Raw genomic sequence first — 11,397 nt, forward strand, 5'->3', positions numbered from 1 at the left:
GGCTCCGAGCAGGGCCCGGCCTTCCCCCCCCCCCGGCTCCCCCTCCCGCCTGGTCTGAGTCGGCAGCCCCAAGTCCCTCCCATGGACCCGGCACAGGCCCAGCCTCCAGAGCCCCCGGGGCTGAGCCAGGCTAAATAAGGGGGCCTGCCCCTCACCCCAGGGCGGGGCTGGAGGCCACTCAGGCTTGAGGGCACCTCGGGGCCCTGCCAGAGCAGCGCTCCGGACAAACGCTTTTCCAGATGTGCCTTATTCCTGACGCGCCCGGCAAGACCCGAGTTCCCGTCGGAGCTGGCTGTTCCCACCACCGTCTGGGCTCGGTCCCCACCGGGACTCGTGGGGGAGCCTCAGGCTTGGGCTGAGCTGGGTGCACGAGCCTCGGCGGCTGGCTAAGGAGCCGGACCTCGGGCTGTGTGGGGAGGAGGCGCCCACGGGGTGGCCTGGGTGTCACCGGGCAGAGGGGACTCACCCTCCCATGGCCAGGCAGGGGCTGCCCGCCGCAGGCCGGGCCGCGGAAACAATGACTTCGCCGCCTCCAGCAGGCCCACCGGGAAGATGGCGTTTGGGGCGGGAGGAGACGCAGACAGCCGACTGGCCGTGACCACTGGGGCACCGTCAGCTCACCAGCAGCTCGGATGACTTTTCCAGAGACTCTCAGGCTTCCCTGAGTCGAGGCAGAGAGCGCTGGTGGAGGGTCAGTGCCTGGGGTCCTGGACAGGGCGTGGGCATCGGAGCACGTCCTCCCAGAGGAGCCCCTGCCGCCTCCCAGCTCGGCCCCTGCGCAGGGCGCTCACGGCCACCCCTCCCCTGACCTGGATCTAGGACCCGGGGGCCCTGGCTCTGGGCCGCTCCAATGGGCCCTGTCTCCCTCCCCAACCCTACGGGAGGCATGGATCCAACTGGGGCTTTGGCACCAGCGTGGACCCAGCCTTCCTGGGAGGCATGGCCACCCCCTTCCAGGGGACGGGAGGAGGGACACAGGCCAGAGCAGAGACCAAGAGGGATACAGGATGTCCCCTCCAGCTCCTCAGCCCAGGCCTCCACCCCCTCCTGACTCCAGACAGGGGCCCAGGTCCTGTGCCACCAGGCCTACTGCCCCTGGGTGATGGGGTGCACACCCTCCCTCCTCCTTCCCTCCTGCCCCAGGCTCCCCTGGTCCCTCCTCCAGGGCAGCACCGCAGTCATGAGGGTGAGCTCACCCGGGCCTGGGCTGTCCCCTCACGGCCCCACGGGGCGAGGCTGTGCACCCAGCAGCGCTGAGCACAGGGCTGGGCGGAGCGTGGGGGGGCTGATCTGGGAAGCATCTGTTCTCTATCTGACTCCCCCCAAAGCCACAGCACCTACCTCCCAAAGCCTGTGAATTCCTCCCCGCCTGACAGATACCTCCTGGCCATTTAGGCGTCACACGATCCCCCCTAAATCAATCAAAACCGGATTTAGTGGGCCACCAGTGATTCGCCAGGGGAACAACTTAGTCATCTTCTAAGCCACTGCCTCTGGTTCCCTTCTCCCCCGCCCTCCCCCAGCCCTGCCTGCCCTGAGCAACATCGAGGCTTATGGGGGGGAGGAAGGGGGGGGTGGAGGGGAGGGACGATGTCAAACCTACGTCTGAGAGGCAGGGTTTTCTATTCTGAGGTTTGGCAACTCTCCAGCACTGGACCCCGACCTGACGCCCCAGAAGAGAAGCCGGAAAGACGGGACAGGAAACTTTCCCCCAGCCCAGCTGGGACGACGAGAGTTTGACCACCGTGTCCACAGGGTCGGCAGTCAGGCTGGGCACCTGGCCCTGCACGCGGGCACTGGGAGCTCAGGGCCGCCCCGTCCTACCCCGCTCTGTCTGCATGAGGGCACTGGGAGCCAGGGCCGCCCCGTCCTACCCCCGCTCTGCCTGCATGAGGGCACTGGGAGTCAGGGCCGCCCCGTCCTCTCCCCGCTCTGTCTGCATGAGGGCACTGGGAGCCAGGGCCGCCCCGTCCTACCCCGCTCTGCCTGCATGAGGGCACTGGGAGCCAGGGCCGCCCCGTCCTACCCCGCTCTGCCTGCATGAGGGCACTGGGAGCTCAGGGCCGCCCCGTCCTACCCCGCTCTGCCTGCATGAGGGCACTGGGAGCTCAGGGCCGCCCCGTCCTACCCCGCTCTGCCTGCATGAGGGCACTGGGAGCTCAGGGCCGCCCCGTCCTACCCCGCTCTGCCTGCATGAGGGCACTGGGAGCTCAGGGCCGCCCCGTCCTACCCCGCTCTGCCTGCATGAGGGCACTGGGAGCCAGGGCCGCCCCGTCCTACCCCGCTCTGCCTGCACAGAGGAGGTCCGCCAAGAGGGAGTGAGGTCACGGTTTCCCAGCCCTGCCCTGCCCGTGAGGAGGGTGCCGGGCCAGGAAGGCGGCATCCCTCACTTCCAGAAACTGCTGGTGGTGGCATTTGTGCCGGGCTGCCAGCCACACCCTTGGGGGCCAGGGGTGGGGTGGGTGGGGATGGCCTCTGTGCTGCAGGTCCCTGGAAGGGAAGTCATTGCGCGTGTAAGTGACTTCGGATCATTTCCTCACCCCGGGCACGCACACACACACACACACACACACACACACACACACACACACAGCACTTCCCCTGCCCCCACCTGGCTGCCACATAGCTGCTCGCTCTGCTCTCCACGCCCCAGCCCCTCCCACCCTGGGCCCTCAAAAGCCTCCTGTGTCTGCCTTGTTAGATCACAAAACATCACACTGGAGAAGGGGGTCAGATAGCATTGGCTCATGGGGAAACTGAGGCTCAGAGAGGCCAGGTGACATGCCCGGGGTCCTTTAAGGGGTCAGGGTGGAGGCAGGGCTGGGATCCGGGTCTGCCAGCCACGCCCAGGCTCTCCCTGCCCCTATCCTGAAGACAGCAGGCCACGTCCTCCTCCATCTCCAGCAAGGACTCAGCAAAGTGCCCTCCTCAACCAAAACCAAGTGCCCTCCTCGCCCCGCACAGCCAGAAAGTACCCGTGGGGAAGCCCGCCTTCTACTCCCCGAGGCCCCCAACCTGACCTCTGTGCCTCCCAGCAGGGCCCGAGCCAGCGCAGAGGCAGTCAGTCCCAGCAACACTGCGGTCCCCTGTCCAGCCGGGCTCCTGGCCTCTGCTCGCCCCCTGAGGTTTCCGATGCCCCCTGCCCTCCCAGCCCACGGCTCACCTGTGGCCCGTGCCCCAGAGGGTGTGTCCAGGGTCCTCAGCAAGTCCTGCAGGCGGGGACTGGGCTCCCTCTCCTGGGGCTGCAGCCCCTCCCCCGAACACCCATGCCGTCTGCCACCCGCCCCCCCCCGCCCGCCCCCGCCTCACTGCGCTCTGTGGGTCTCGCTGCCTCTGCCGTTCTCACTGGGTCTTTCTCGGCTCTGGCCACACCTCGGTGCCGTCAGCCTCCTGGGCTGTCCTTGCCTCCCCTGGGCCCTGCGCTGGGAATGGTTGGGTGCTTCACTGGGCTTTCCAGGGGGCACAGGTGCCCGGCGGGGTGCAGCCTCCCCTCCCGCCCAGGCCTGCTCCAAGTCCTGAAGGGAAGTCCCTCCGTCACGGGCAGTGGCTGTTCTCACGGCTCACCTCCAGGATCAATATGTTCGTGTTATCCCAACCCTGCAGTCAGATCAGCTCTCAATGTTGTTTTGTGGAGGAAGAGGCCCATGAAAGCAAAGTGACCATCACACTGTGGCCCTGACCGCCCCAGCCCACGCCCCCACTGCGGCTGGCCTGATGGCAGAGCTCCGGGTGGGCGGGAGACGGCGCACCCTGACCCTCTACACGGAGCGCGTACTCCTGGGCTGGGTGTGCCCCCACCCTCTCCTCCTTGATCACGAATCCCCCATCCCTCTCACCAGCCCTCGCCAAGTCACGCCTGGCCAGGGTACCACAGGACAGGCCTGGTTGCCCCTGCCTCCACCCAACAGTGCTTGGGCTTCTATGTACACATACACATGGCACATGCTCGCACATACATACACGTGGGCATGAACAGTGCATATAGTACATGCATGCAATGCACACACACTGATTGCCTCTATAACGCATCGCATGCATGTACATGTGCATACATGCATAAAACACATATGTATATGCCCAAACACATAAGCATGCATGCAAGCACACAGAGTCGTGACATGCGTGGTGGCCATGATCCCCTGCACCTCCTAACCCTCTGCCACGTGCCCTGTGGCCTCTGCTGCCAGGACCCTGAGCCCAGGCCTCTGCACGGTCTCTCTGCACATCATCTAGGGCCTCCCGCATCTCACCTCCTTGTCACGGAGCCGAACTTCAATGGGGAGGGAGGCGCTGGGGGCAAGTTAGCAGCGGGCACCTCTGTAACTGCGTGGCTTCACGGCTCCTCGCTTGGGAACACTCTGCCTATTGCTGTGTGTGTCCTGGGCGCTCTTCGTCTCCAGATGGGACCCCCGCCCTGGGTGGGGTTGGGGACAGGGACTGGCCCCGCTCTGATCACAGCAGGGGAGCAGGCTCAGTGTGCGGATGCTCAGGAAAGGTCAAAGGTGAGCCGAATGAGCCACCTGCCGGCCCACCCGCCAGTGTCAGGAGGGCGTGCTGGGCACCCACGGAGCAGGGACAGCGAGGCCCCCTGCGGATGGACCCTGGGATGTCGCCAGGCCATGCACTGGGGCTGGTGGGGTGAGTCGAGGAGGGTGAGAGGAAGGGTGGGCAGCACTGCCCTGTCCCCACCCACTGGAGACCCCTCCTCCGTGGCTCGGTCTGGGGATTCTATTCATGTGAAGCCAACATTCCTGGAGCCCACAGGGCGCGAGATCACGGCCCAGGCGGATCGCTGTCCTGCCTAATGAGAAAATGATGACATGGCCCGGCGGCCCCTGTGCCCAGCCTCCAGCGCCAGCAGCTCAGCCCAGCACACTCCTCCCCTCTGTGCCATTGCTCTACAGGTCTGCCCACCAGTCCAGGGAAGTCAACTCAGGCCCGCGCCACCTCCTCCAGGGCCTTCCTGTCACCGGGGTTGAGCACCTCTGGATTCCCAGGAGCTAGAGCATTAGGACAGCAGGCCTCCTGTCATTAAGACCCTATTGCACAAAGGTAAACTGAGGCCCTGAGCTAACGTGGCTTCTTCAATGCCCTACACAGTGAACCAGTCTCAACTACCCCCAGCAGGGAAGGACTTACTGCATGAGCGAGGCAGGACCGCTCCCCTGCAGACTACCCCCGCCCCGGGGCCGACACCACTGGGACCTCGGAAGATCCAGGGCTGGAGGGGCTGGGCTGAGGGGCTGGAACTCACATTGAGCTTGCCTCTGCCCAGGCCTGAAAGAGAATGAATATAGGGCAGGCAGCGGCCTAGGGGCAGGCGTCTGGGACCAGAAGCCCTGGCAGTGACCGTTTTCTGAGCCAGCAGGGAAAGAGGGACCCGCCGGGCCTGGATCAGCTGCCTGCCTGCATCTCTGGCTCAACCCACCCACCAGGCCGAGGACAAGTGGGAAGCGGAGGAGACTCAGGCCCTGGGTTCCTAGGCTGGTTGGGGGTCCCAGACAAAGACGAGGCATTCAGAGAGATGTCCGGGCAAGGTTATAAGCCGGGGGAAGGGTGTGATCGGGAAGGGTGGAAGAAGTCATAGAGGCCTTCCTGGAGGAGGCAGGGCTCTGAATCATAAAATCATAGGATCTCGGGATCTGAAGGGATCACAGGGCTGCCTAAAATTGCACCTCATCAGACCCAGGAATCTCCTTGGCACCGTTCCTTCCCGAGGGCTGTGATCCCGCTGTGAGTCCCTCCCCCGGGGCCCTCCTATCTTCTCATCGTGGGACAGCTCAGACGGGCGGAGAGCTGCTCCGTACCTGTCACTTCTCAGCGGTGCTGCCACCTTTCCCAGGGCTGCCCTTCGGGGCCACAGACCACGTGGACCCGTCCCCAGCCCCAAGGGACAGCTCTTCAGAGCAGAAGCATGGACACAAGACCTGTGTTTGGGGGGGACTGCCACCCCTCAGGTGGACTATCCCCAGGCCTCCTAGACCCTCTGTGCCCCCACCTCATCCTGGTGGCAGTGGGGGGCCCCGGCCCAGCCCCATCACACCAGGGCAGTCCGAGGGCTCCAGGAGTGGGCAACAGCAGCCACTGCCACGAGCCCAGCACCAGAGGAGGATGGCCTTGTCCACGAGGGAACACACAGCTGGCTCCTGAGCGTCCCCTGTCCTGGGCGCATGCCCACCACCTGCCTCATCCCCATAAGAAGGCTCTCGTGACACACCTCAGTGACCAGACCCTGTGGGAGAGCAGACCTGAGCGCTCAAATCAAAACCAGGGCTGGGGGGAAGGGGCGGGTCAGGCTCAGGAGGAAATTCCTTAGGTAGAGAAATAGGGGGGTGGGAGGGCAGGGGAGGGGAAGAATCATTACAGGTCCCCTTTTAGGTACCTTTTTTATCCGGAGGGTTCCACCGGTGCTTTTCAGCCTGTGGTGTGGACGTGATCCCCGAGGATCTCGCCACAACGCAGTCTGATTCCGTGGGTCTGGGGCGGAGGCTAGATACCACATTTCTAACAGGCCCAGGTGACGCGCAGGCGCTGGTCTCAGGGCCACAGGTCTCAGGACTTGGAGCAGCAAGGGGCTAAATTAAATTAAAGAAGCACCCAGTCACCACGTAACTAAAATGAAAACACCGAGCGGGAGGGACCTTCTCAGGACATCAGCAAGAGAGCGATGGAGCCTCACTTTCCACCTGAGCTTCCTGGAAGCCGTGGTGAGAAGGAAGAGAAGTGTTCACCAACTCCTCCTCCGTGGGAGTGGAGACAGCTGCCTGTGATCGGGAGAAAGTCTCGTGATCGTGGCCGGGGAGGTGGTCCAGCAGAGATTACTCACAGGAGATGTGAGAAGCAGGCTGTTTCAGGGGCACGGCAGGCCCTTCTCCGAGGAGGGCTGTGTGGGGTGTAGCCCTAATGGAAAGTCACAGTTTTTATCACACAGCGCCCCAGTGTCCAGCTTGGGCCAGCCCCGTGCTCAATGCCCACCAGAGCCCATTTTTCCACCACGTACCGGCCCAGACACTGGCCGGCTCAAGTGCCCCTGATAACCCAGGGAAGCCTGGAGCTCTGATGGGCCGCACGCAGCCCGGGGTGTTCAGGGGAGGGCAGCTGAGGCCCAGGCCTGAGCCTCAGGAAGGGGTGAGGTGGACCTGTGGGCAGCGGAAAAGCCCCACCTCTTCCCAGTAATCAGGACAGGCTTCCTGGAGGAGGGGACATGGCAGACAGAGTTGTTTATGTAAAGGAAGGGAGGCCTGCGGGAGAGGAAAGTCCAAGCAGAAGGAGAGATGGGATGGGGTGTGCTTCCAGCCACGGCGGGCGTGGGAGCTTCCCTCACTCCCCTCTCCCCACGCTGGCCCAGCCCCTCAGAGAGGGCTGGTGGAGATGGAGGGCACACTGCCCACCCACCTCCCCACGCCCAGTATGCCCTGTGTGACCATCTTCACAGCCTGAACCTCTGCTTCCCCTCAGGGCCCTGCCCGTCTCAGGGAGCACCCAGCCTGGGGGTGCAGAGGCTCGGCCCTCAGGGAGTTCCATGCCCGGACCAGCCGGGTGGAACTGGGGTTAAAGGGGGAGTTCGGGCAATAAAGCCTCTGAATGTAACCGCGGGCACAGCCACAGCCAGGACAGAGTGGACAGACTTGGTCCACCTCATGTCGCGAGACCCTGGGACTCACAGGCCGACACGGAGTCATCCAGCCTGAAGGGGGGCAGGGCCCGGCGGGCACAGCGCCGGCCGGTTGCTCAGGCGCTGGTCTCTCAGCCTCCCTCACTCATCCTTCCAAGGGTGACCGGGGACACCCCTCTTTCCAGCCTCCTTCCTGATGAAAGGGACACGCAGGGCCCTGATGACTTTTGAGAAGAGGAAATGCCAAATCCGCGTAGAGGAATAAATCAAGGTGTGTGTGCATTTGCGGGGAAGAAGGGAAATGCGGTTGGCGCTTTCTGGGATTGCCACGGCCGCCGGGGCGGGGGCACTGGGAGTGGGTGCTGGAGCCGTGGCTGGATGGCTGAGCGGCTCCTCTGGGCAGGGCTAGACGGGCTCCGACCCATCCTCGCCAGGCTGCTTGCGGGGCGAGGTCTGAATTGGAGGAAAGGCTGGGCTCCCACACAATAGCTCCCGGGGCAGAAACCAGGACACTCAGATATTCCCGGAGCCCCGAGGTCCCGGGCCTGGGCTGGTGACTGGAGGAAGTAAGGGGAGATAGCAGAGGAGGGGTTCCAGGAAGCCCCACCCTCTTGTCCGTCCTGCTTGGGGGCTCCAAGGCGGCAGGGGAGCAAGTAGGAAGAACTTGGCATCTGCCATCTCTTAGCCTGCGGGCCCCAGGCGAGCGCCTGGCTGTCTGAGACTCAGTTTCCCCATTGGGAAGTGGGAGGTTGAGTGACTGGCCTGCCAGGTGCCACACACCGTGCTAGCTGCTGTGCTGAGGGTCTCTGTCGCAGGGGTGGTCACTGATGAGGATGTGGGCCCGGCTGCATAAGGCCATCTCATCCAGTCACTTCCCTTCTCAGCTGGGACCAGAGCCCAGGCTGGAGGGTGCGCCGCGGGGATAGCGGAGAAGGCATGTCTCCAGCGGCCCAGGAGCAGCGCGGGGCCCGGCGTGGGATGAGGAACGGAGAGGACGCACTGCCATTGCGGTGGGCTTGGAAAGTAGGACCGATCACAGGGGTCAGGGGCCATGGCTACGGTCCAGATGGCTTCTCGGTGTCACGGCACTGCACGTGGTCACACTCCTTGATTCTCAGGGAGTTAGGTCCGCCCCATCCCGCACCCTCCATCCGGCTCCCGGCAAAACAGCCAACATCTGTCTCCTGGTGCAGACGGGGCGCATGCTCCGTGCCAGGCCCTGCACCTGCCCCCTCGCACCCACCTGAACGGGGACAGCACGTGATCGCTCCCGTGTTACAGGCAGGGACACTGATCTCAGAAGTTTTCACTTGGTCTGTTTGTTTTGTAACTTAATTTAGGTTCCACAGCTGAGAAGTTGGAGTTGAGATCTAAACGCAGGGAGCAACCTCCAGGTATGAGCCCGTAACCACTCTGCCAAGCTGCCCGGGCCCCTCCCAGTGCACACCCCACGCAACAGGGACCCCCGAAACCAACGAGAGAACGGCAGACAGACGTGGGACTCCAGGCCCGCGCCCCCCACCTTGCTCCTACAGGTCCAGAGAGCTGGGGAGGCCTGTCTGCTTTCCCAGGAGACTCCTGGTCCTCAGGTGAGCAGTTTCCGTCATGCCCGCTGACACCCCAAATGGCCAGAGGGGAGGGTTCCAGACTCTGAGAACACAGCTGGGGCCCGAGGTCCTCCCCAAGGCCCCCGAGGACGGAGACCCATCCTGCCAGCCTCGCTGTCCTCCACGTGCACTTGGAGGTGGCCAGGCCCCAGGGAACCCGTAGGTCCCATCCAGCTGGCCCAAGGTCACCGTCGGCTTCTAAAACAATGGGCAGTGGGTCCCGCCGTGGCCGGAGCCAGAACAAAGGCCTGGGCACTTCCTCGCATTGAGGCCCCCTCCTTCATGGTCTGCCAAGGCCGGGGCAGAGGAAGCCTCGTCGGGAGCTGGGGAGGTTTTACAGACTGTTCCCGGGCGAGTGGCAGCCCCAGTGCCAATGGGGAGCAGACAGAGGGAGCGACTGCTCACGTGCAGGTCCGCCTGCCAGGGAGCAGAAGCGCGAGGGGCTGGACTCCAGGCCCGCGGCCCCCACCGTGCTCCCCAGGCTGGATCACTGCAACGCAAGGGATCCCCTACCGCTCCCCTCTCCGTGGCCCAGCTCAGAAGCTGGCATCGTCCCTCAGACCACCCCCCACGCTGCTGCAGTGTCAGTCTTTTAGAACAGTTGGATCCACCACCGCCTAGCTCCGATCCCCCCCACCCCCAGCCCATGGCTCCCCAGTGCTCACAGGAGGCAGTTTAACCCTTTGCACTCGCTTGCTTTTTTCATTGAGGTGCTACCGATGCTAACCGTGTCGAGTCACACTCGACATCCGAGTGCAAAAGGTTAAGCTCCTTCGCCTGCCATGCAAAGCCCCTCAGGATTCAGCCTTAATGTCTTTAACCTTCCCGCCACCCCAGACCCCCAGATCCCTTCCCCTGGCAGCTCTGCCCCTGCCCACCCTGCCTGGCATGCCTCCGTCCCTCTTTCTCCCCAATTCTCCTTCAGGATCCAGCTTTAATCCTCTTCCTTCAAGAAGCCTCCCTGACTGCTCCAGCCTATGTAGGCTCCCCTCCTCAAAGCCCTACGTCCCTAATAAATTCTAAGAAGGATCTGAGCCCAGGAGTTTGGAGAATGGTGTCAGGAGATCAATAAATAACAGAACAATCCTCCCTTAGATGGAGGTTCCCATACACAGCACAGTCTGTTTACACACTTGTCCTGACACCATTATTAATAGCACCCCACCCCCTCAGTCGCTGTGCTGGGACAGAGGAGGGGTGAGGCACAGGGGGTAGGGCCAGAGGTGATGCCCGAGAGTGCCTACCCTTGGCGCCCAGCAGGGCACAGGGAGGTGGGTGCTTATCACCCTGGGCTCCACTCCTAAGACAGGCGGGACTGTGCCAACCTCCCAGATGTCAACAGGCTTTAAAACAGACACCGCCAGATAAGCAGCCAGGATTGCCCTTATCAGGGGCACAGGAAAGGCGCCAGGTTTAATCTCAAAACCACACCCGGAATCAACGGTTCAGAGACAGGCAGCTGCAGCCGCCCCACCCCGACACCCAGAGCTGGGGCTTTCTGCCGGGGGGTGGGGCCGGCGGGGGCACAGGTGTGGGCTAGGGAGGGGCTTCTTCAGAGAGAGGAGTGAGCCCTGGGCTTCGTCCCGCAGTATGGCACAGGTACATGGGAAGACGAGGAGCCCCAGGCCCAGGGAGAAGGAAACAGCACTATGTAGAGGTGTGTGTGTGTTTTTATGTGTGTGTGCGCGCGCGCGTGGGCACACGCAGTAACAGGGAATGTGGGAGAGGAGCTGATGGAGGACACTCAGAGGGTAAGGCCCGCATGTTCAGCTGGGCAATGCAGGAGGGCTTCCTAGGGGCGGGGCCTGGAAGGCAGGCCTTGAGGGATGGGGAGACTTGGACAGACGACAGGGCAAGCCGAAGGGCAGGAACCGGGTGCCACAAAGCACTAGCAAAGGCTTTGGAGAAGCAGCTGCTGTGGCATGGGGTGGGGGGAGCTGGAGGAGAGATGGGGGGATGAGTGGCAAGTTGGCATCACCCCCACCCCCATCAGATACCAGATATATTCCCTTTAGCCCCAGGACCACCTGATGGTCTGTCTCCATGAGACCCCTGTGAGGAAGAAATCTCCTGGGAGGGCTCTTAACCAAGGATTACCATCTGGGCCTCAGTTTCCCCAATCTGTAAGGAGAAGGCCTTCAGTGACTTCCTGCGGACATAGGATGGCATGTTGTG

This window comes from Cnephaeus nilssonii (assembly GCF_951640355.1).
Source record: "Cnephaeus nilssonii genome assembly, chromosome: 12".
In the NCBI taxonomy this organism is placed as follows: domain Eukaryota; kingdom Metazoa; phylum Chordata; class Mammalia; order Chiroptera; family Vespertilionidae; genus Cnephaeus; species Cnephaeus nilssonii.